The sequence below is a fragment of the Bombus vosnesenskii genome, unplaced genomic scaffold, assembly GCF_011952255.1.
Source record: "Bombus vosnesenskii isolate JDL3184/JDL3185 unplaced genomic scaffold, Bvos_JDL3184-5_v1.1 scf7180000014635, whole genome shotgun sequence".
Taxonomy (NCBI): Eukaryota; Metazoa; Arthropoda; class Insecta; order Hymenoptera; family Apidae; genus Bombus; species Bombus vosnesenskii.
Window position 1 is genome coordinate 11,756 of NW_022883564.1, and position 24,509 is coordinate 36,264.

The 24,509-nt window shown below is 40.9% G+C and overlaps 1 pseudogene; it reads right to left on the minus strand.

Annotated features, from left to right (window-relative positions):
- Positions 1-1,587: 1,587 nt before the first annotated feature.
- Positions 1,588-24,504, minus strand: LOC117240453 (annotated as a pseudogene).
- Between the last annotated feature and the right edge of the window lie 5 nt (positions 24,505-24,509).

The window sequence follows — 24,509 nt, forward strand, 5'->3', positions numbered from 1 at the left end:
CATAAAGCTAAAACACTTTTGTACTATGCTTGTTATACATGGATCTAACAAATAATTTAACTTGTGTATTGTCGTTTGTATATTTTGTTACGTGTAAAATATTCTATTTCTACACTCCTTACAAGTTCGATAAAGTGTACATTACACATCGTGAAATTTACATATTTTCACTTGGTTACCCTGCCCAATTCGAATATAATTCAGAACGTATGTGCTATATTTATATATTCTGCATTTGTTTTGTATATTATGTACACTGATCTGATCTTTGTAAACGCGAGTTTTACGATATTAATGAGAAATTTGCCAATTTAATGGAAGTTGTTGATTTTTTCTGGCACGTTTCACGTTAGCAGACATGTTTCTTAAGTTACAGTCGAAAAGTGTTTTTATGTAAAAGAATAGGAATGATCAAGTTATTTTAAGATGACGAGATATTTCACGTCTTCTATTTAAATATAGCGTTAAATTTTAATTCCGTCAATTCGTATATACTCATACATCGAATTTCCTTTTCTCATGTCATTTCTTTTCTTTCATTTCACATTTAATTACAAAGATAAAGTGTAAGTACGTTCCTCTTTAAAATTAATATCAAATGTCGCAAAATATACAAAAGTAAACTAAGAAGAGGGGTACATATTATTACACAAACTGTCGTTCATATTGCATATGTACATATGCAGTATAAAAACAATACCTTTTAGTTTTTAATCTCTTGTTTAAATAATCCTAATATCTGATTCGATATAACTGCGTTTATTGGAAGTAATTAAGCTATAGCCTGCGCACAAGAGAAGAAGGAACAAACACGTATAGTATACACGCTTAAATAACAAAATTAAGTCAGTTTACGTTCAATATGAACTTGATCAAAGTTCCAGTCTCGAATTATAGAGTTTCTTACTATCAGTTTACAAAATTCGATATTACGATTATGTACCGTATTTGAAAAACATAAAATGCTTTGTTCAATTTTAAATAAAACTAATGTTTACCAAAGCGAATACGAAAAAAATGTTATCATCAAACTCAATTTTCAATTATCAAACTTAATCCAGCACAAATACAAATGTTGTTCGTGCTTTTTTACTTTTACTACTTTTCAACTCTCTATAGTTCGAGATTTGAGTTCCGCTAACTTTCTTTCTACTGCGCATGCGCAACAGGAAAACTTGAATTACACGTAATAGTCAAAAATTCGAAAATTTTATCCTTTCGTGGCAGCGAAAGTAACCTAGGACTAGAGGTTCCATAACATTAATAATAATAAGGCAATAATATTAATATTAATAATAATGTAATCGAGTACTACTAACAATATTAATAATAATAATAATAATAATAATAATAGTATGGTAATGGCAAGATACACGCGGGTATAAATTAATCATTCCTTTCGTAATATCTACGACGTCTTCGGGATATTCTTTAGAAATTACTTTATTTCTGGTCAATATTCATTAACGAGCAACTTTTCTCTCTGTTTCTTATCACGATTTTTTTCACTTCATCACAATTGTACCGTTAGAAATTATTCAAAACTTTGTTAAAATGTCCATGAAATATATGCAATTGCCATATTGAATAAGCGAGTAATGAAGTTGCTGTTTCACTGAATAAAAGTGAAATCTCCAATGCGTGTGCTCAAGTATATAAGTTAAAAAAAGATTGGTACATCAATGCCTATTATTCTTAATCAATATTCATCATTTAACAATTAGGACCGAATTTTTACAAACCAACTCTAAACCACGACCCAATTTACAAATAAAAAGATCGATGTGTAAATTAACTATCAACTAGTAATCTCCAATCCTATGTGAAGATATAATGTTCGGACCAAATTTCTAAACTAACGTGGACAATTCATGCGGACTATTGGTGGTTGCTGCGCTACTTAGATCCAATGTGGCAGCCGGAAGACCAGGACTGACGCTGCCGGTTGCTTCCCGTGGCAAATGCTGCGATCTATTTAGCTTATTTCCAGGACTCGGTGGCGATCTATCTGCTGGTGTATCCGGTGGCGTAACCACGTTTCTGTGTCCGCTCACGTTCAGATGATTGTGCGTCGCCGCGATCGGAGCTGGCGATGAGAGCAACAAGGGCGGTAGAGACATTGACACTGTCGATGATGATATGGTGATGATAGTGTTGGTACTGTGCAGCTCGGCCGTGCGTTGCGTGGCTGGTATTTAGTTGGTTCGTCACGGGCCCGACTTTCGTTGGGCAGCCAGCATGGTGGATGGTTAACGGGCCACGTAGTTGTTGTTGCTGTTGTAGCTGGTGCTGGGTCTGGTGCTGTTGCAGCTGCTGCTGACGCTGCAGCTGTACCGCCGCTTCGCACTGTTCGCGCGCTAACGCCTTCACGGCATTCGTCTTCTCCTACGAAATAAGAATGATAGGTTAGGTTGTAGTCAGGGGCCATAACAAATTAAAAAAGTTATAATATAAGAATTTACATTTTAGTTGAAATGATTCTAGTTATGAATAAGTATTAAAGATGATTCAAATCTTTTTCGTTACCGATAACCATGGTGAAAACTCTTTTGGATTACTTTCAGCCATTATCAATCTTATTGTCAATACTACATGCTTGAAGTAGAAGGAGGTGTACAGAGAAAAAGACTTTTTCTCAGCAAATATAATTGTAAATTCGACCAATTGCGCGGGGACGTAATCGCGAGGAGAGACGTCAACGGGTGTCGTAAATCCCCGTTACGATTATAACAATCGACACCACGAATTGATCGATCCCCTGATTTTCGTTGAGATAATAAGGGGTGATTGAGTTTGTATAACACTGTGATTCACAGAATTATAAAGTATATATTTCCAACACTTAGATTACACTGACGTAGAGAAATAAATAGTTTACAACTTGTCGCACGAAGATGCGATAGATATGTACGCTAGAGCAGGGCTCTTATAATGGAAATTAATGTATCAATGGACTTAGCACTATGATATGTTTAGGAGAGAAGATGTATGTTCGACAACACCGAGAACCGACAAAAGATTTGCGTGAAGTATGCGACTCTCGCGCTATGTGTAGACTGCCGCGTTAGTTGGTAGACTGTCTGTCGCCCTTTTTTTTTTTACGGAAGAAAAGTTCGGTGTGGGTGTGCCCCTGTGCCTAAAGAACGCGGATTCGTTGGTCCCACTTTCGTTAGGAAAAGTGAGGGTAACGAACCGCGGGGTCGATTGGTCATGACCTGCACTACTGCTCGAAGGGATGAGTAGGGAGTCTCCTACCATCGTGGTGCGTAGATGACTGTGTGCGTGAGAAAAACCTAGCTTGTTTTATTACAGGGCTATTCGGATTTTCCTAATGGGTGCATACCCGCTTTCTCCGTGTTTTAAGTGCGACTAATAAACCCAAGGACACCTCTAAAACCGACTGTGTTTCGAGAATATTTTTAAGCTTTAGAAATTCTTCAAGACAAACGGATTGAAGACATATGGTGAAACAATGCAGGGAAGTGAAAGTTATGGTGGGTCCTTAGGTTTATTGGGGGTCGAAGTGACGTTACGCAGGCGGTTGTTGTCCGGTCGCGCGGGCTGGCGTGCAGATGTTTTAGGCGGCGTAACAATAATCGTTACTCAATTATTTTGTTCAACAGTTTTACAAATCTCCCAAAAATAAACGAGAATACGAAAATACACTGAATATCGTGTGTATGGTTATTTATAGAATCCCCTTGAAATAGTTGCGATCGCGGATCACATAAACAAACGAACCTGTCATTCTACAGAGTATCTTTTTCGGTGAAATTATGCAAACGTAAATGTAACTTCGGTAGAACTCCTCGAGAACTTGTAAGCTTATATCACTCTGACCCAACCAGTCCACTCTAAAGTGTACAATTTATAAAGGGGGATTATATTAATACGCGGAGGATGTGGTAGGTGGTAAGTTTTGCATATGAATGTTTGTTGATACAACGAATGATTAAATGGAGGTTTTCATGAATGTGATAAGGACTAGATCGAATGTTTTAACACTTATAACTAGAATGCGTATTGTTATACAAGTTTGTAGTTTTACGAACATGATCAAAGAAATAAAATTTTAATCGAGATTTGTTTTCTTATATACGTATATTTTAGCGCATTTTATGCATTTTGCGCCATTTGCGTACTTTTCAATTTCGCACGAATAAAATAAAGATCAGCAATATAATTATAACGCTTCTTAAAAATGTGAAAAATCCTGGTTTCCTAAAAGCTTGTAATTGATTTCAGAGAAATTTTTATGAACTCTACCAGATAAATTATGGTAACTCTGAAAACAAAATTTCACGATAAAATGATTTCCGAGCAAAATACACATAAAAGATGATTTAGACGTGTTTGAACGTGTTCGTTTTCTTTTTTAATAGCGATATGTTCTTACCCTCTGCCACACGAAGACGTTATGGACCATTGCGCATCCACAAAACACGATGCCAAGGCCTATGAAAACCGACGTAACGATTGCCGGTGTGACACCAATTACCTCTCAGAGAAAAGACATCGACTCCCGACTGTCGGACGCCAACGCCGCGACGCATCTTAGTCCCCATCAGAGATAAGGCCCCAACCCCGACTTTCGGACTCCTTGGAATCCACACCAACCCCCCCAACATCCCCAAGCCAGGATGTATATAAGCCGAGACTTCACCCAGCCCGGGGAGTTCTCGTTCTAGTTGCTGTTCTTGTACAACACCCCTTTCTCTGTTCAACGTTATTCTACTGTAAGTGCCAAAGTCATAATAAAGTTCGATAAAAGAGGATTAATAGTTGGGCTACGACTCGGCTTTCTTTTCTCTCGCAACCCAAGTATCCATTTTACGTGACACCGGCGTCGAATGAAACTGGATGAATGTATACAATATCATACCTGAAAGCATTGTTAGGGGATCATTATAACACGTATGCCATAACAAGCGGGACAAAGAATCAGCGCAAATACATATTCTCAATACATATAATTCTCGAAGCGTAAACTATATACATATGCTTTTCATTGAAATTTTCAATACTAGTCGCAAATTATTTTTCAATTAATTTATTATTTAAGTCTTTATATATCAATTCTCGACGAATAAATTACATAAATTATAGAGAATCTATCTTCAGACAATGGAGAATTCAATATTTTTGGTCGTTAAGTAATTTACAAATTTCTAAAACGATTACGTTCGAAGTTTTGGACAGTATTTGAAGTTTCTAACATGACATTAAAAAAAAAATAAATAAATTTTATGATATAATTAAAAAAACGTTGTAGTCTATCATAATTTCTATTGCGTCAAATTTATTAAAACGCAGTTTTCTTCTGAACAGAGTCAAAATGTCCGTCTTGAATCGAGTTCAACAGCTTAACGATCGATCGAGCGAATGATAGCTGTGTAAACCAGCATGACACAACGTAAACTTTAGATTAGATCTCGATCCATCCACCAGCCGTATTCATGCATGACATGAATATTCTGTTTCAGCTCTTTATAAATTAATCTGTTAAAACTTCCCTCAAAGACGATCATTTTTATTTTTCTAAGAAAAATAATGACTATTCGGCGTTAAAATTAACTTTATTTCCATTGGATTTCTAAACTGATTTCATACACTCAGAGATAGTTCACAGTATCTTTTAGATTCATGCCTGAATTCAAGAAAAATTAAATGTATAACTTATGTACTAGTATCTTTCAAAAGGTTAAAGTTGACAGAATTGAAGGAATTGGTTCTTACCAGTTAGAAAGACGGGAATGCTAATGAAAAACTCTCCGACAGCACATATCCGGCTGATGGATGATTTTTGCAGGTACTTGTTACTCCTGAAACAGACAAAATTTGAAGTGAAAGTCAGTTTCACGATTCTATGATAATTGAGCGAAATATAAATGTCAAGGAAATTCGAGGATTTGGGAATACAAATTATTGACTATATTTCCCACACAACAGTTATACATCTATATTACTCTCTGAAGAACGTCTTGCACGCACGCTGGTCGCCAACCGACTATCCTAGATTCTTCTAACATCTGACAACAGTCTTTTGTCTCCACTAAGTCCTTGACGCCCTCTAACCCTTACACACACACTCTCATGTACGGTGTAAATGTATCACTTCCCTAACAATAAAGGAACCAGTTTTTTGTTTAACAGCCAAGAATCTTTCAAAAATTCTACTGTAATTGATACTTCAAATATATTTAGTCAGACAAAGGATAATCATAATCGCAACGTTAATCTTAACTTTAATTCAAGGATCAAACAGTATCATTATACATATAAAAGTAAACATAAAGTCTATCCACATTATTGTTATTATTATATGTTATTCTATAATTGATTTTTATTTCTTTATTATCAATATTATTCTATTTTCTATAATGATTCAATTATAGATCTTATTTTTTGTCAATCATATTTCACTGAAAAGATCACTTTGAAAATAATCTAATAGTAAAAAATGAAAAATAATCTTTTTCTATCTTGTCTTTATTTTTTACAAACTCTGTCCACCGCCGTAAACCTATTAAATGCATGAAACGACAAAGCAAAGCTGCTTCACATAATTCCCCGCTCACGCAGTGTCAATCAGCTCACGACCGCAAACGATACTGCTAATTTCCAGCGACCACGAACGATTTCACCGTAATTGCCGGTGTGAAATTTACCAATACGTGCTCGAATTGGTCAATAATGGATAAAGCGCTCTTGCACACACTAATCTACCAACAAATAATATTGACTCAATTGAACAACAGCGCATAGATTAACGGACAAACCGCATGTTCCAAACAGATTTACAATCACGGCAGAAAATACATGCCGTTATAGATGTTTCCTGGTCAAGATTAATTTCCACGCGTTAAGAACATTGTAACCGGAATCTAGGAAGAACTAGCACTTCCTGGAATAATACTATTGTGTCCTCGATGAATGTCTCTCCACAATGCCCTCGAGTGAGTTGTTTTTGTCTTTGGTCGTACGACGTCCGGGATGAGAATTCGGGGAACGGTTTTGCGCTGCTTTAATACTCGCACAACCATCCATCCATGGGACTGCATCTTTTTAGGAGGACCAGTGATTAATCTTTTCCCACTCATTTTCATCTGTAATTTCTCATGAGGCTAAGATTCCTGCATCTTTTATCATAATAATTTATTAATACTATTAATAAATTGAGACAATTTTACACGTCGTATTTTGCGTTATAAGATGACTTGTAATTTGTAAAATTTACCTGTAAAATTCCTTTGTTTGTTTTACCGAAGCAATAGTTGGCATTTCTATCCGACAATAAGAATTTGTTAATACTAATAATTTGTAAGGTTATCATGTTATCATTCTTCTAATGGATAGTATATTATTGAAACTTTTTTAATATTGAAACGCGATATTTTTTTGGAGAAGAAGTGCATAGTAGTAAAGAGTTGAATTCTACGGACGTAAAAAGTGGACATAACATTTTCTGTACATGGAGTCGCCTGGCCTAAACATTTTATGATTTCCGGGCAAAATACAGACGAATCCAGCGCTGATTTTAAAGTAGCTTCATCCAAATAAGCCACAATAAGAAATTCCCACGAAACAGTTGCGCTCATCCCCTTTCGAGGTCGCCAACCTCTTTGAATGCGTTTCAAGAGCGTCGTACCAATGAAACTTCGAGTTCTAAACTAATTTCTCAGCCTTTTGCGTTAAATTTAACCTTCCGCGTTAGTGTATTTCGGACGAGCTCCTATTTTGCGCTTTCGTCGACTTCACCAACGTAACACGCAGCATCCGCAAGTAAAACTGTCTCTTAAATTTGATGTGACACCAATACACGACGAGAAGAATCACAATGCCATTTTTATTCCACTTCGTTAATTTTTCGTCGTAAGGTTTAGCTGTAAATAGGATTTAAAAAATTTAGATTAACGAGGAATTTAAAATTGATCTGTTAAATCAACAATTTCCATTAGTTGTCAATAGATTTTATAAGCCTCAGATTACTGAGAAATTATACACATTGCAAAATATTTATCATTGGTTACCCACGCTACACGTAAATTTGATCAATCTACCAATGCACTAACACTGCAATAAATTTCTATTGCAACATTCCACGCTCCTTTGCCGCACCTTAAACTCCTCGCTAGATTTATTCCACCTTAAAGTGTCACATAACTCCTACGACACCGATATCAAATCTTAAACTCCACCAAATTCCAGAGAAACTTGATTTCGTCGAAAGTAAGAGATTAAACTTAAAAAGCAATTTATTTCATCTTTAAACTATCCCAAACTTCTTAAATATAATTTATATATATATAAAATATTATACACTTATTGTGTGCATTATATATTTCAAGAACTTTGCAATAAAAAATAAAACTTATTACATTTAAGATATGGTTATATTGCACAGGCTCGAATATGATAAAGAGGTTAAATAAATGTCTCGAATCTCCGCAACAAACTCACACAAACCACCTAAAACACGTATACACAATGTGCATTCACTACGAACTCGACTCCCATTCCCTGCCAAAATCATAGGCATGCAGAGTCAATTTCACTGCTCGAGCTAGTTGAATAGGGAAGAAGGTCGAGAGCTGGAGTTAAGGAGCATAGTTGGTAAAGAATCGCGTGCCGCCGTGCCATTAAGATCAAGCCCACGATCTCAACAATAAATATTAGACGGTTCTCTGACCTGCATTTCGCGTGCGGCTCGGGACGATTCAAAAACGCGTAAATTTCCCATGAATCGAATCAAACGTTCGCGATTTATCGCATTTAGGTTATATCGATATTGTCCACGAGTGGAGGCATTCAAACACAGATTGCTTTGTGTCACTCTATCGTAACTGCCCGTAATACATGATAATTTAATTTCGAATTCTTTCGAATATATGCACGTAACGAAAAATTTGTATTGGTTAGTCAATTGCAGACCAACCAGTTGTTAGCCAGTGAAAATAATGTAGATAATAATAGTGAAGAATTAGCTCGCGAAGAGTAAACAAACAAGGCGCCTTAATAAAAGGCACAATGTGGGTCCGCAAAGTGATGGGATTTCGGCGCATGCGCATTGTTTCGCATCAACTTACAATTAGACATGCACGAAAGCTTCATTTCTGCCGCATACATACTTGGATTCGCGTGCATGAAATTCACAAAGTAGGTTATTGCTTGAAAAACGGCTTTAATCGAGCGAAGCTTTTAACCAGACTGAAATCAAGTCTTGGTTTCTTTAGAAATTCAGATGGAATAAGAGAAACCTATTTTATCTGTGGATAAAGGTTAGGCTGCATCGGTTGGCTTATATGACTTTCCGGTGACTTTGAAGGGTAATACGGCGCCGGCGGTCGAGAAGGTAACTTCTCTATTGAACGAGGTCTCATTGATCTCGTCTAAGCAGGAAGAGTCTGTCGGCCCTTTGATTTTATACGAGTCTTTCCATTCACGATCGTGCGAGCTGGCTACAGTCGACGACACGGACCCCCGACAAAACTGTCTGAGCCTATTCAAGGCGACATCAAATAGTTTCACTCGGAGAGATGAATGGAGATAAGAATCACCGGAGCGTCTCTGCGCTTCGATGACAATGATATTTGGTAAATCCTCTTCTTGTTTCTCGTTTTGAAAGAAGGTTGTAAAGAAGGGTGCTACTAGATCGTCTAGGGAAATCACACGGTATATATTGCGTAATGCTATTGATTTATCAAAAATAACAAGAGGTTAAGGAGCTTTGGGAAGGTTGATTCAATTTTTTATAACCTGACATCTCTTTGAACAAATGTCTTAAGAAACGCTTGAATAAAATGTTAAAAAAAAAATAATAATCTTTTAATGAAATAATCATCTAAAATGAAATCTTTTCCTGTATTTTTAGACAATAAGATTTACTATATCCTACGCCATAATAAGAATCAATTTGCTATGAACTGGTATCTCGGAAATGGTAAGAATTCAGAAAATATAAGGAGGCCGGAAGAGGTAAATGAAATCCACAGAAACATTGACCCAACCTCAGCCCAGTTAGCCAACAAACTAAAATATCTCGCTGCCTTTTCTATATTTACGACCAGAACGTGATCATTAATTGAGTCTAGCGACTGCACCGTAGACGAGTCACTGACCGATGTTGCTTTAATGGATATGCGGAAAATCACGTGTTCCAGGTTCCAGGGATGTAGTTGTTTTCATTTCCGGAGAATACGGTCGACTCGCGTGTGTATACCAATCTATCTGAGGATAGGTGTTCGTTAGAGTTACTAACTATATTACTTTCAACCTTGTGATTAAAATTTTTAAACGTCACTTAATAGCAATTCAGTCGAGTAAGTACAAACTTTCAAATGTCCTAATTTTCAAATCTTTATATTTTTTAATCTCAAAGATATTTTATTATTTGCCGTAGATCAAGCTTCGTGTTACCGGTACTGTAACATTACAATCCTACGAAAAGCAGAAAATAGTGAAAAAATCTGACCTAATAGATAGTAGTCAATATTCCTTTGACGCGTCTTATGCGAACCGCAGTTAGAGGAAATGCAAATAAGCTCTTGCGAAACGGTTTGCCGCACGACAAGCCTACGAACAACGCCCAATGCAAGTTCGGTGGGAGTTACTGGAAGAGGGACGTCTAAAATCAACTAGGAATCTCTATTCAATCGTCTAATTTTCGATTCCGGCATTGAACTTCCCGAAGAAAATTAAATACAATTCCGACTCGAGATTTAATTTCAGTCTCGTAGCTAATGCAATCTAATCGCGTTTGCAAGGCTACGCTTCCGATCAGAAGCCACGCGCTTCGATCGCGTACTTTCCGCATCGGAAGCGTACGCTTCGGTACTAATCGCGTCGATTTTCAAAGGAATCATTGGACACCGGAAGAAGAAGAAGGAGTAAGAATAAAAGCACGTAAACCGGCAGGAAGTCAATCGAGACAAAATCGATATCGTTGAAAGTCGAAAAAAGACCCGAATTTAGGCTACAGTACATATTCGAATTGAATATATTCAAGGTTTAGATTTTCCTCTCCTGAAAATTATAAACATAAATGAGTCGACAAGCGATCTTGAAAAGCGTCTGTTCCATCTAGATTATGTAAATTGCGTGAATTACCGTTAGCCATAATTCATGATTTATCGAAAAAGCGCGCTTCTTCTCAACCACGCTTTCCCCTACCAGCATCGACATTATCGGCAGATCGATAAGTATCAAAATACCACAAAGATATTAATCTCATCTTTCTTCTAACCGCGAAAAAATGCCGCGCAAATGATAAAACAACAGATCAGCCAGAAACATCGAATTCTCCACGCTTCCGACTGCAAGAAGAAAAACAAAGTTATTTGTGTATGATGGAAACGTCTCTGGACGATGCTCTTGTCACAGACGAAATTCGAGCAGCTGTATATAACAAACCGAAATTCCGAACGCCTTATCGCGTGTGACCGTCCGGTCAGCATCCGTTCTCAACCGCCTGAGTGGCATTCGATCACTCCAGCCGTTCTCCGAATTTTACACTAAGTATAAACAAAACCTTCTCCCACTCCAACGAATGGAAGAATCTAAATTCTCCCTTCAAAATCATCCAGTCAGTCTAATAAAAAAATTCTTAACTAATCCAAGTATCGAAAGTGTATCATCGCGAACCGAAAAAATTGTATAAATTGAGTAAAAAATAAAAAGAACTTTATCTCCTTGTCGGAAATTAACAAGTTCCTTACTTTTTACCTTAATTTTACGCGACACTCTTAAGCGGTCGAGTGCGCGCGAGAATAGCATCGCGGATCGGCATTTCCACGGCGAGGATTGTAAAATGGTTACGCAGATGATGGATCATACGCATGGACCGTAGAGACTATCGTGAATGATGGATCAGACACACATACGCGTTCTTCGCTCTTCCGATATTCTTCGTAACAACTGCTGCGATCTCGTCCTTGGAAACGATCTCGGGAAATTCAATCGAATATCGAGGAAATTTATAGAAAGCTACAGCTGTGTTCGAGTATTATTCTAGAGAAAAGTGGTTAACTCTATGAGACTAACGATACAATACGTCTCAAGATAACTTTTAGGAAAATGGTTGTACCTTTAAAATTCTTTCGACACTTTTCGGTATATTCTTGTCATTGATTCTGAAAGTATTTGATTAATTTGCTGGTTAATAGGAAGTTGGTTAAAACCGAAGTTAGTTAAAGAAATAAGTAAACACGAAGCCCGTGGATACTCTAGACATATGATTCTACTTGCACGCGACAAAAATATTCATGATCTGAACAAGGAAAGAAGTATTGTTAGATTCGCGTCATGCTGCAAATGAAAGATTTACAGCTCGAACCCAATTATCTGTTACATTACATTCTCGGGCACGTGTAGGCTGAACGTCATGATATATGAACACAAGTATGGAAAGAACAACATGGATATTTCGCGCGAAGAAAACGAAGCTTCACATATACAGTGTATAACCACTCGACAGTATTTGCTCACGAAAAATACGAGTTGTTAAAGTCTAACAAAAATTACGTATACAGTGGCAAAGAAGAAAACTGTTATGCCGTTTACTCTTATTTCTAATTGACAGAAAGTCGTCAACGAACAAAGAGCGCCTTTTCTTATTCTCTGTACCTTCGCGATGCAATCACAGAAATTCTCCAAAATGCTTCGTGTCGACTAAACAAAGAAAAAAAAATGGCAGCTGCTAAGAGCAAACTACCTCCGGAATTTTCTTCGTTTCTAAGTGAACCAGGAAGAAAGAAGAGAAGGGTTAATGACGCCGAAACTGAAGGGGGGCCACGGATCGTTTGAAAGGGGCCACGACAACCGTTACGATTCAGTCGCGCCTGTTCCTCTTCCTAGGTTACCACGCCGAACCATTGCGCGCTTTTACGAGCGTTCCCGCGATAGTTTCCTGGCACTTGCTCGTCCTTTCAACGAAGGGTCGATCGGTTAATTTAAACTCTCGAAGGCTTTGTCCAGTCGGTAACATCGGTAAGCTTAAGTCGAAATACGGATTTCTCGTAAATTCAGAATTTTATTGCCACCAGGATGTATATGGAGGCGACAGATGAAGAACACGATGTAAATTAGATTTCTTGCTTTTATAGAGAAGCAATTTTTAAATTGAACACCAGTCGTCGATCGGTTCTGTAGATCGTTTTTAATAACAAAATAAATTTGGTTAGTCCATAAAGGTTTGTTCGTGTGAATCTTCCCATAGATCATCCGTAACGTAAATGCCGCTATAACCGGCTGCAGATACATTTTCTTTGAACATGTGGCGGCACTTGACAGTAAACTTCCCAACAGTTTACGTCGCTTGACGCACGACACAAAGACCCTATACCTGCGGACAAGATGATTGCCAGATGTCGATACATTCGTACCGAATATTTCCAGCCAGCCTAAGGACCGCTATAAATCTTAGGATTTATTTTAGCTAAGGTCCTCCAAAGAGACAAACAGTCTTTGTTTATCAGTCTCGAAGTCGACCACCTACCACGGGGACACACGAGAAATCTGCTATCTCTCACATACGTCGCTGCCCGCTAGCAACACCCTCTCAAGGGCAGCTAGCACCCTTTTCCAACGACCAACACGAATTAGCCAATAAACATTAACGTACATTTCCCTCACTTTCCGAACCAAAGCTTTTCTCAACGAATCCGATGCCTTCGCATCCATGGACACATCCCAACGAGTCTTCCTCCGCAGCAGCATCGCGACAAAAATGTCAGTCTATTACCGCGAGTTACCGCAGTATATCACGATCGTTATACTTACACGGTTCGAGCCGAATAATTATCTAAGCTCTCGACATCTCGCGCAATCATTGTCCGCACTCGCAGCGTATCTCGAATCGTAGCTATCCAAGCTCTATCTAATAACCGCGCATTCGCGAACCGAATACAATCGCGAATCCTGCATCAAGTGTACTCATTGACATTAGAGTGAATAAACATTTATCGTTCAAGAAATCTGAGTTTTCCTTCCGACCCTATCACGACATACCACCTCAAATTGGTGACCCCGACGTGATTATCCCCGAGTGCTCGTGAAATGTAACACAATGAATCTAAATCAGTTCGAAATGACCAATAATGCCCACTCCGCACGTACGAAGGCCGGTGGGGACAACGCAGACTCGATTAGCGCCCTTCTCCGCGTGCCACCGTTCTGGTCTGACGACGTCGACTTGTGGTTCAAGATGCTGGAAGTGCAGTTCGAAACTGCCCGGATCACTAGTGACCAAGAAAAATACCAGGTCGTCATCGCGAATCTCGACAAGTCGCACGCGAGATTAATTCGAGACGTATTCGACGCCGCACCGGCGACAGAGCGTTACGAGTACGTCAAAAAGGAGCTCATCAAGCGAGTGGGAGAGTCGTACGCCAAGAGACTCCGACAGGTAATCGAGAACGAGCAAATGGGGGACAGGAAGCCCTCTCAGTTTTACCGTGATCTCAAAAGCCTAGCCACCAATTCGTTAGCAGACGATGTCATTTTCACCGTCTGGGAAGGTCGACTTCCACAGCGCATACGGAGCATCCTAGCCTCTGTGCAGAACAACGATCCGGACTCCCGCATACAAATTGCCGATAACATTTACGAAGCCACCCTGGAATCAGGGCAGATCGCCGCGGCCAGCGCAGGCCGACTACCTGCGATAACCCTCCCACCTGGCCAGAATAGCGGAATAGGCGACGCCATGACAGCCTTCGCCAACTTGGTCACCGAGCGGATAGCGCGAATGGACGCCCATATGAGCGAGATGCGAGCGCTAGTAGCCGAGCAAAGAAGCAATGAACACCGTAGGGCACGAGTACAATCGCGCTCGCGCACACGATCCCGCCGCCGTTCGCGCCCTCGCGATACGCTGCGGCAAGACGGGCTGTGTTACTATCACACACAGTTCCGAGAAAGCGCGAGAAAGTGCACACCCCCTTGCTCCTGGAACTCGGAAAACCGGACCAGCCGTCCGTAAAAGCGGCAAACGACGACGGTTTGGCATCTCGCCGCATATTCGTAACGGACAAGAGCTCGCGGATCTCCTACCTCATCGACACCGGCGCAGATGTTTGCGTATACCCGCGCAACAAGCTACACGGACACGTGAACAGAAGCGAGTACGAGCTGTTCGCGGCCAACCTGTCCCTACCTAAACCTGTCCCTACGCAGAGCATTTAAGTGGGACTTTACCGTAGCCGACGTCAAAACACCCATCATTGGCATGGATTTTCTAAGCCACTCCGGGTTGCTCGTGGACCCGCGAAACAAAAGGCTTATCGATACGATAACACAGACGTCATCAAGGGGATACACCGCCACAACAGACGAAGCGTCCGACAAGACCGTCATCGGCGAATCACCATACCACCAACTCCTGGCAGAATTCCCGGACCTCACCCGCCCACCGATCTTCGGAAAAGAGAGAATTCGACACGGTATGCTACACCACATCGAAACCACACCTGGTCCACCAGTCTACAGCAAACCGCGTCGACTTGCACCTGATCGACTTAAAGAGGTAAAAGCGGAATTTGAACACATGATCGAGCAAGGCGTGATGCGACCATCGAAAAGCCCGTGGGCATCACCCCTGCACGTAGTGCCGAAAAAGGACGGAAACCTGCGTCCATGTGGCGACTACCGTGCGTTGAACGCCCGCACCGTACCCGACAGATACTCACCGCCACATATCGAAGACTTCGCGCAACATCTGCATAGTAAGCGAATCTTTTCAAAAATCGATCTAGTCCGCGCTTACCACCAAATTCCGATTGCGTCCGAGGACATTGAAAAAACTGCGATAACAACGCCTATCGGACTTCTCGAAGCAACAAATATGATGTTTGGACTTCGGAACGCCACGCAAACATGTCAGCGGTTCGTCGACGAAATCATACGCGGGCTCGATATCGTCTACGCGTACATCGATGATTTTCTCATAGCCTCGGACGACGAAAACCAACATCGCGAACATTTGAAAATCTTGCTCAACCGTCTCAATAATTACGGCGTTGTGATAAACCCCACGAAATGCGAATTCGGCGTGCACGAAATCACATGCCTCGGATACTCGGTAAACCCCGACGGAATTAAGCCGCCGCCCGAAAATGTCGAAGCGATTGTAAAATTGTCGAAGCCCGCGAACGCCAAGCAACTACGTAGGTACCTCGGTATGATAAACTTCTACCGACGTTTCATACCGGGGGCCGCAAAAACCCTTAAGCCGCTCAACGACCTGTTAAAAGGCGCGAAAAAGGGCAACGCGCCCATCGAGTGGTCGGAGCAGTAGGAAAACAGCTTTCGCGAATCGCAACGTGCACTCGTGGACGCCGCGATGCTGGCGCATCCGATACCAGGTGCGCCTATCAGCCTCACGGTAGATGCGTCCGACTACGCAATGGGGGCAGTATTACAACAACGCGCGAATAACCAATTACAACCGCTGAGATTCGCAACGAAATCTTTGACCCCCGCTCAGCAAAAATATAGCGCGTACGATCGCGAACTACTCGCGATATACACCGCAGTCAAACATTTTCGACACGCCTTAGAAGGCAGAAACTTCACAATATAGCGACAACCGTTGCCTCGGCCCTCCCCTCTACATAGATAGCTCGTTTCGGCGTACCTTCAAAAATAACGACTGATCAAGGACGCCAGTCCGAATCAAACCTATTCAATGAACTATGCCGGTTGCTCGGCATTAAGCATTTACGCACAACAGCCTATCACCCCGCATCCAACGGAATGGTAGAGCGCCTACATCGACAATTAAAAGCAGCAATACGAGCAACTGGGTAGAAGTCCTGCCAATTGTTTTATTAGGCATAGAAACCGCTATCAAGGAGGACCTGAACGCAACGGTAGTCGAAATGGTTTACGGTACTGGCATACGATTGCCGACAGAATTCTTCGTACCAACGAAGCAACAGGCCAACTCGGAATTCGCGAACCGTTTAAAGGAGCGAATAGAGAAAATCAGCCCTCACCCGATTACGCGACACGGCGAGAAGAAAACCTTCGTGTTCCGCGAGCTCGAAACATCACCATACGTATTTATACGCCATGACGCTCCAAGCTCTATCTTATAACCGCGCATTCGCGAACCGAATACAGTCGCGAATCCTGTATCAAGTGTACTCATTGACATTAGAGTGAATAAACATTTATCGTTCAAAAAATCTGAGTTTTCCTTCCGACCCTATCACGACATACCACCTCAAACAAATAAATCAAAATCGTAAAGTATGTTATAAATAAAATCTGACTTCACGAGGTGTTGATCCCTCATAAAAGAAGTCTTTTATATCTCGCAGATGATTCATAACATGACGTCTACTTTAACTTGTTCCTTATACCTCCTTGTCGAAAAAGTTAATAGTTTACAAATTCAAACATTACATATGTGACGGAAGAAAAGAGAGAGAGAGAGAGCGTTTCGTCCCGGGACTACCGGTGGACTCGTCAGTAAGGCTATGCCCGGTAGTCCCTGCCTTAGACGTAGAGCGAGTCTCGCTAGGTGCGGTATTTATATCAATCGCTCGTATATTCGACCCCTAGCGAGTTAGACAGACAGACTCGTTGTCGTCGTAGCCCTCTAGTGTTGGCGGTTGGTACCCGCGGCTCGACCTGTCGGCGTCCTATTGATACCGATCCGCCACACATATCTACATAACATCAGCCATTATATTTGCCAAACCAAATTTGTTTTCTTGTAACATTCTGTGATTAATTAATGCTACAACAAACTTAATATAGAGTGTCACGTGCAAAATTTGCACGATAAATCAGATGACTACGATACAATCTTCAAATACGATCGTATCTTTCGTATACAAATTGATAGTTTCCACCTAACGGACAGATTTTTATACCCTTGGAAAAATAACGTCTTGACGAACAATTCACGCCAATCAACGCCAAGAATGAATCACGCAAATTCTACTGGAAGTCCTCTATTCACCTTTTCGATTTATCATCAGCTGGAAACATCAAAATTATCGGCTGGTGATTGGGAATTAATCGAAAAATAAATTACAAGCATTGAGACACGCGAGTGCCCGTTTCTTTCTCTATTTTTCTGTCTGCTTGTTGGAATATTAAGGCGCAGTCACGGCCCGCCAAATTTATTCCCGTTCCGTAGTGCCCTGTGTCGGTGAAAAAATTTGAAATGCCGGATTCGAAGGCGTGGAATGCCAACAGCCACGACAGAGAGCCCTCTTCTCTCTTTCTGGTGGAAAGACGAACGGGTGCACGCGTATGCTCGGACGCTCTGACGCACGAAGAACCGCCCGTGAACAGAAACCAGACCCGCGTGTAACGTTAAACCGGGCCGTCGATGAAAAACGAACAAGACTTTCGCGACCGATGGGCGTTTTCAATGACAGATCGAATCGTTCAGTTTCACGGTTCGTTCGGGGTCACAGTAGCGTTCATCTTGGCATACAAACGCGCTAGAGACGATTTCTCATACATTGGTTAAAGTTGATGTGTGTTTCGGCGAATTGTCGTTTGGAGGAGCGATACACCTAAAGAAACGCACATATTCATAAGAATCTACGTTTCGTATTCTTCGTATAGATATCTTTATTTTTATTGGTCGTATCATGTTCGATGTAATAGTTGGTTTTTAGCTAGTGAATTAACAAGATTTAATAAGAAATTTAGTACAAATGCTCCATGCGTCGTGTTTGACACGTCGTTGTTAAACTCTCATTTATAGGAAATTCAAAGCTGTGTTTTCTCACCCAGCTTAAACCTTACGAACTCTTTTCACGCGTTTCACCCGTCATTGAACGAAACGATGAAAACGTTCATCCATCCACGTTTCTCCAGTAATAATCCAATTAACCTGTTTCCCCAATAAGTCGAAATCCGCGATCGAAACGTGAGATCGCGAAGAAAAATGCGCGCCTACTTTGGGATCGCGCCATCTAACAACGAAAGAAGAAAACTTCGTGAGCCAGCAACTACTTTGTCCAAAAGTGGCTTTATTCGAAAAGTCTGCTGTTCAGCGTGTTCGCGCCAGCAGCACCAGAGATCCCTTATCACGGACCATTTAAGTAATGAGCCGGCACTTAGCAGCGCCGCTTGTCTTTCATTCTTCTCGTGTCTCTGTGATCGTCGTCGCCGTCGTTGGTGTCGTCGTTGGTGTCGTCGTTGGTGTCGTCGTTGGACCTGTGTCATACTTCGGCTTTTTTTCCTTTCATCCTCGCGTCTCAGACTCGGTAGCGTGGTACGGAAGGAGGGACGGGCACCGAGGTTCGAGTGACAATGAGCACGCGAAGAGGAACGGCCGTCTACTACTGGGACCCACCATTAAAGTTCGTGCTTCTTTCGGAGCACGTCTGCACACCCCAGGGCTCCTTCTCCTTCGCTAACAATGCCGCTTTGCAGACTTCGCAGTTATCTTCAGCCGGACGACCTTCGGCTAAGGCTTCCTAGCTGGCGTGCACCAGAGACACTGACCGAGAACCCTCTTGCTTTTGGTCTTTCGTTGCCAGTTGACTCATTCATAGGGAACACCATTGTCGGAGAATTAGTTTCAGAACGAAGGAGAATTGTTGGTGATCTTTAGTTGATTTAGAGCGGAAGGTTTCGTAATTTGTAATTTGTAGTTTACAACAGAAATTCCTATTGTTTATTAGGGAACTTATGCCGCAGTTCCTTACATTTGAGGGAGGTCTATGGTAGAAATTTTTATGGTAGAAAAATATCGTAGGAGTCAGCCTCCATTATTAATAATACGGATACAGCTGTGCATATTTTACTGTGTAATTTTAACACGAAAATATCCAATGATCTTCGGAGTATTTGAAAACATTTTGGAAACAATTAATTTGTTAACTGCGAAGTTTATTTCCTTACATTTGGGGGAGGTCTATGGGAGAAATTTTATGGTAGAAAAATATCGTAGGAGTCAGCCTCCATTATTAATAATACGGATACAGCTGTGCATATTTTACTTTGTAATTTTAGCACGAAAATATCCAATGATCTTCGGAGGATTTGAAAACATTTTGGAAACAATTAATTTGTTAACTGCGGAGTTTATTTCCTTACATATGGGGGAGAGGTCCATGGTAGAAATTTTTCAGGAGCGCGAGTAACCCGGAAAAATATCGTAGGATAATTAATTGTTAATAATACGGATACAGCTGTGTATATTTTACTTTGTTATTAATTTTAACACGAAAATATCCAACGATTTTCGGAGTATTTGAAAACATTTTGGAAACAATTAATTTTTAACTTTTTAAAGTTTAATTTAAAAAATGCCTCTATGGGGTGAGCAGGTAAAATCAAGCAATAACGAATAAACACGTCGAACGTAGTTAAGTGGTTAAGAGCACAAGAAGACAGTTCTTCGCATACCCGTCGACACTCGGACTATTCCTTCTAGCTAAGCAGCTCTCTAGGAGAAAATCGAGCATTCCAATTCAGCAGAATCTTGAATTGTCTGGAAGCCCCGGAGGCAAAGCAGGGGAAACAACCGTTGAGCGAAAGGACGAGGAAAAGAGAGAAAGAAGGGAAACGCGAAGCGTCCGGTGACGTTGCAATTTTAATCGTCCTCCGGTTATCTCTTCTGGGCACACTGCGATAGTGTGACACAACCGGTAATATTAACTTAGCAGACAGCTGTAAAAGTTAGTCGTGGTGATAATGTAGCATAAAGAATGGCTGTGTCCTGTGTCATCGAACGATCGATAAGCCGCTAGTTATCAATGTCCAAGCTAGATCTATTGTTCAGAAAAGAAAACAAAGGATGGTCGACCACAGAAAACGGTACACTTTCTTCCCTAAAGGCCATTCTGCCAGATGTGGTTAATCGAAGCAGTAGCTCAGATGTAAACTGTCCTCTTCTCTTTCCTCTTAGTTAACCAATAGTTGGGCGAATCACCAGAAATTTACAACAGGGGCCCCAATCGGTGACCTGGAAATTCTGGGGCCTGAATACCTGTCTAACGAACACCTGTCTACTTCGATCAGTGTTTGCGTTACCGTTGCTTACCACCAGCCAAAATAAATAATTACAAAGCATGATTTAACACTAACTCTACCAGGCCTGGTCAAAAGGCCGTGTTTCAACATTTAATTTAGAATTTACAGTCATTGTTGTTTCTTCTCTTCTTCTAACTTTATATAGATTCTTACGTCAACAAAAATTGAGAAATTGATTAGTCGGATAATATAAGAATTTACATAAAGTTGGAGGAAGAAAAGAAACAACGACCAACGCACAATTTCAAATTAAATTTTGAATCCGGTCATTTGACCGGGTTTAGCAAGGCTAGCGTTAAGATAATAAATTCGCACTCTTATAAACCGATTTATAGAATACTGCTCCCACTATAGTAAAATGAAATATACTATAAATAGACGAAGAATTTCATATGTTGCTTAAAAGCGTTTCTCGCAAAGAACCAATCTTTAATCTAAATATATATATATCCAAACTCCGGAATATACTCTGCCCGTTCCCAAATCTCATTCTATGCTAATTTGATTATCTGAAATCGCAGTGCACGAGTTTCAAGATCGACAGCTAATTTCGTCCATGTCCAATCTTCATTATTCTCTTCTTCTCTGTTATTTGTTCTCGAAACAAAAGTTACGATACGTCTCTGTGGTTGCATACATTACAATGTTAACGGCTCGTTCTCCAACATTTCGAACAGCTTGAACAAATCTCGTTCCAATGGCCTGCCAATCAAGCCTAGTTGTGGAATAACGCAACACGCACAATATCAGCCGCATCTTCGTAGTTTGGTACATTAAAATAGTCAGAGGAATATAGTGGCATAGATTTGACTGCGAAATCCTGGGACACTCTATATAAGGAAAGGACCCTATCAAGGGAAGAACAAGATTCGAGTAAAACCTGATCGAACAGTAATATTCGTTGGAAAAACTTGTTAGATGGTAATATTTGCAGGAAACCATCGTCGCACAATTACGGTCACAAGGGAGACATGGTCACACGGTAACATTCGCAAGAAACTTTAATATGCCAATCACGCACAACGTCTGGATGCTTTAAGAAACAATGATCTTTCTATCTGCCGAAGAGTACACGACATTTTCCCACGCGAATCAAACTCGCCATGCGATAAAAGACCCGCCACTGGCCAAAAAACTGAGCGAAAGAAAAAGGACGGAATTAAAGAACCGAAGAGAAAACTCAAAACGGCGTGTCCGTTGGGGGTAATCACAGTGTTACGACCGTTCGCGGAGAGACGCGGTCGCGAGGAAAACGCGTCAGCGAAAGGCGTAAATTCTCGCTACGATTCGGTAAATCGACGCCGCGAAGTAGTCGTTCCCCTGTTTCGGTTAAGATAACAGAGGTGGTTAAATGAATATGACACAGCAGAGTAAGTTATATTTCACCGTTTATTCCAACAACTTATAACGAAGGCAGTTACGCTGGTGCGTATGTACGAGATGAGTGAGTGACTGATCTACGGGTGTGTATACCCGGTGGAAGGATGTTGACCGTTCGAAGGATGTGAAATCAGTACCGTCTTGGGAGACGATGATGTGTCGGAGGAAAGCTAAGGATGGGTGTGTCTAGCGCACGGGACCATCGGATTTGTTGGTGACGATTTTAGTTAGGAGAGTGAGGGAATAGGCTTCGTTGTTACTTGGTCACACGAAGGGTCTTAACCGCCCTCGAGAGAAAGTGGTTAGTGGGAGGAAAGTTGCAGCGTACGTGAGAAAAACTAACTTTCCCTTGTCACGCCGTGGTAGACAATAGTCTTTGGAAATTCTTCGGAAACAGACGTTTGTTTGGTTTGCAGGACCTTTACTAGGAAATCTATGAGATTTATGGAAGGTACTTGAGACTGTTGAGGGTACGCAGTGAGTATCCGAAGACATCTGGTTGCCATCTTGCCCGCGGTGTGTGGCCTCGGCTAGGTAGGGTGTTACGCGACGTAACACACAGTGATTTGGCCGACGATTTCGGCCAATCTGCATAACTTAACGCGCGTTTCCATTCGCTAGTAATTAGGGTCGGCGATGCTTACTTTGTCTCGGTCGGCAACGAAAAAGATAAAAAAGAAATCCGATTGACCAACGATAAGGGAACTTCCGAGCAGAAACCACAGATCCCATCTCGAGGAGTATGTATCGTCTTTAACGAGCCTTATTTTCGCTTTCGAGTTGCGTGTCACGGGAGGCGAACATATCCATATTCCCTTTGTAACTTGATCTGCACTGCACTGTGTCTATTCGATAATATTTTTCGCGAACGTGCGTGCTGAATTTGCTGGGAGAATTATTAGGTAAAACGGAGAATATTGCAATTTCTACACAAAGGGCGTGTCACGATCTTTCAGCTTGGTCACAAATTAATATAGCGTAGTCTATATAAAAAAAATCTTAGTAATAAAATTATTATACGATTTCCTGCGTGCACGACGCTCGAGGAATAAACGAAAGTGAAATAAACGAATTTTCATTTTCAAGGTTCGCGTCACGAAACATACGCATTTACGGATACATCTCACCACACAGTATCGTATTGTGATTGCAGACACGTGTTTGATCAGTAAAAACGGGACACGCGGTCGGTGAACTCTTGCACGTCAAGTACAGGATGTGAATTTTTGCGTTTCGTCCTCCAGGCCGCGTGAGAAGAAACACTAGACAGGCCTCTGATATATCGCACGGGATACGGGACACTGCGTTTGTTCCAGACGCACACAGATAGGCCACGCATGGACGAATGAGAACTCATATTCCGGCACAAGGATAATGATTGAGGATAGCGTCGCCAGATTATAGAAATTAATGGTAATCATCGTTCGACCGCGAATCCCGCGAATTCCCAGCTACCAGGAAAATGCTTATTTTTCTTTTCTTTATCAATACCTAGGTAAGTTTGAAAAGTTACATGTACAACAGCAACAATGTAAATATGGATGCTGTTGACATTTAGGAGGGAAAATGTCGATGACTATGAGAGTCCTCTTTCCATCATATGTATAGTTCGGATTAAAGGATATTTGTATCTCAACGTTTATTTGCACTTTAAAAGTTTCTCTTTGTGTATTTTGTTTGACTTCCGAATTTTCAAAGATAACAGTATCTTAAGGATACAAACTTTAAACGTATATATTTTTCACACCTTGTTCGACCTTCGGGTTGAGTAAAGTACGGATTATGTACAAAGGTATTTAAAGCGTTATAAATCACAGATTTACCCAGCGTGGCATAAAACGAAAACTCTACTCACCAATGTCCTTGATACGAAGTCTTGACGAGTTTCACAGTGAAGAGGAACTGTATAGCGCACATGAGGAGACAGCAGAGGTTTAGGGAGAGGGCGAGTGCGCACAGCGCTAACGTCACCTCGTAGACTATCGTATACTCTTCCGGGCTGATCAGGCTACTCGGCGTCACCGTTAACGGTGAGATCTTCAACAAGAAGATCAACGAGAGTAGCGCCAGTAACAACGACACTAGACACAATAAACCCAAACTGGTCAACGTCTCTTTCGCGCTAA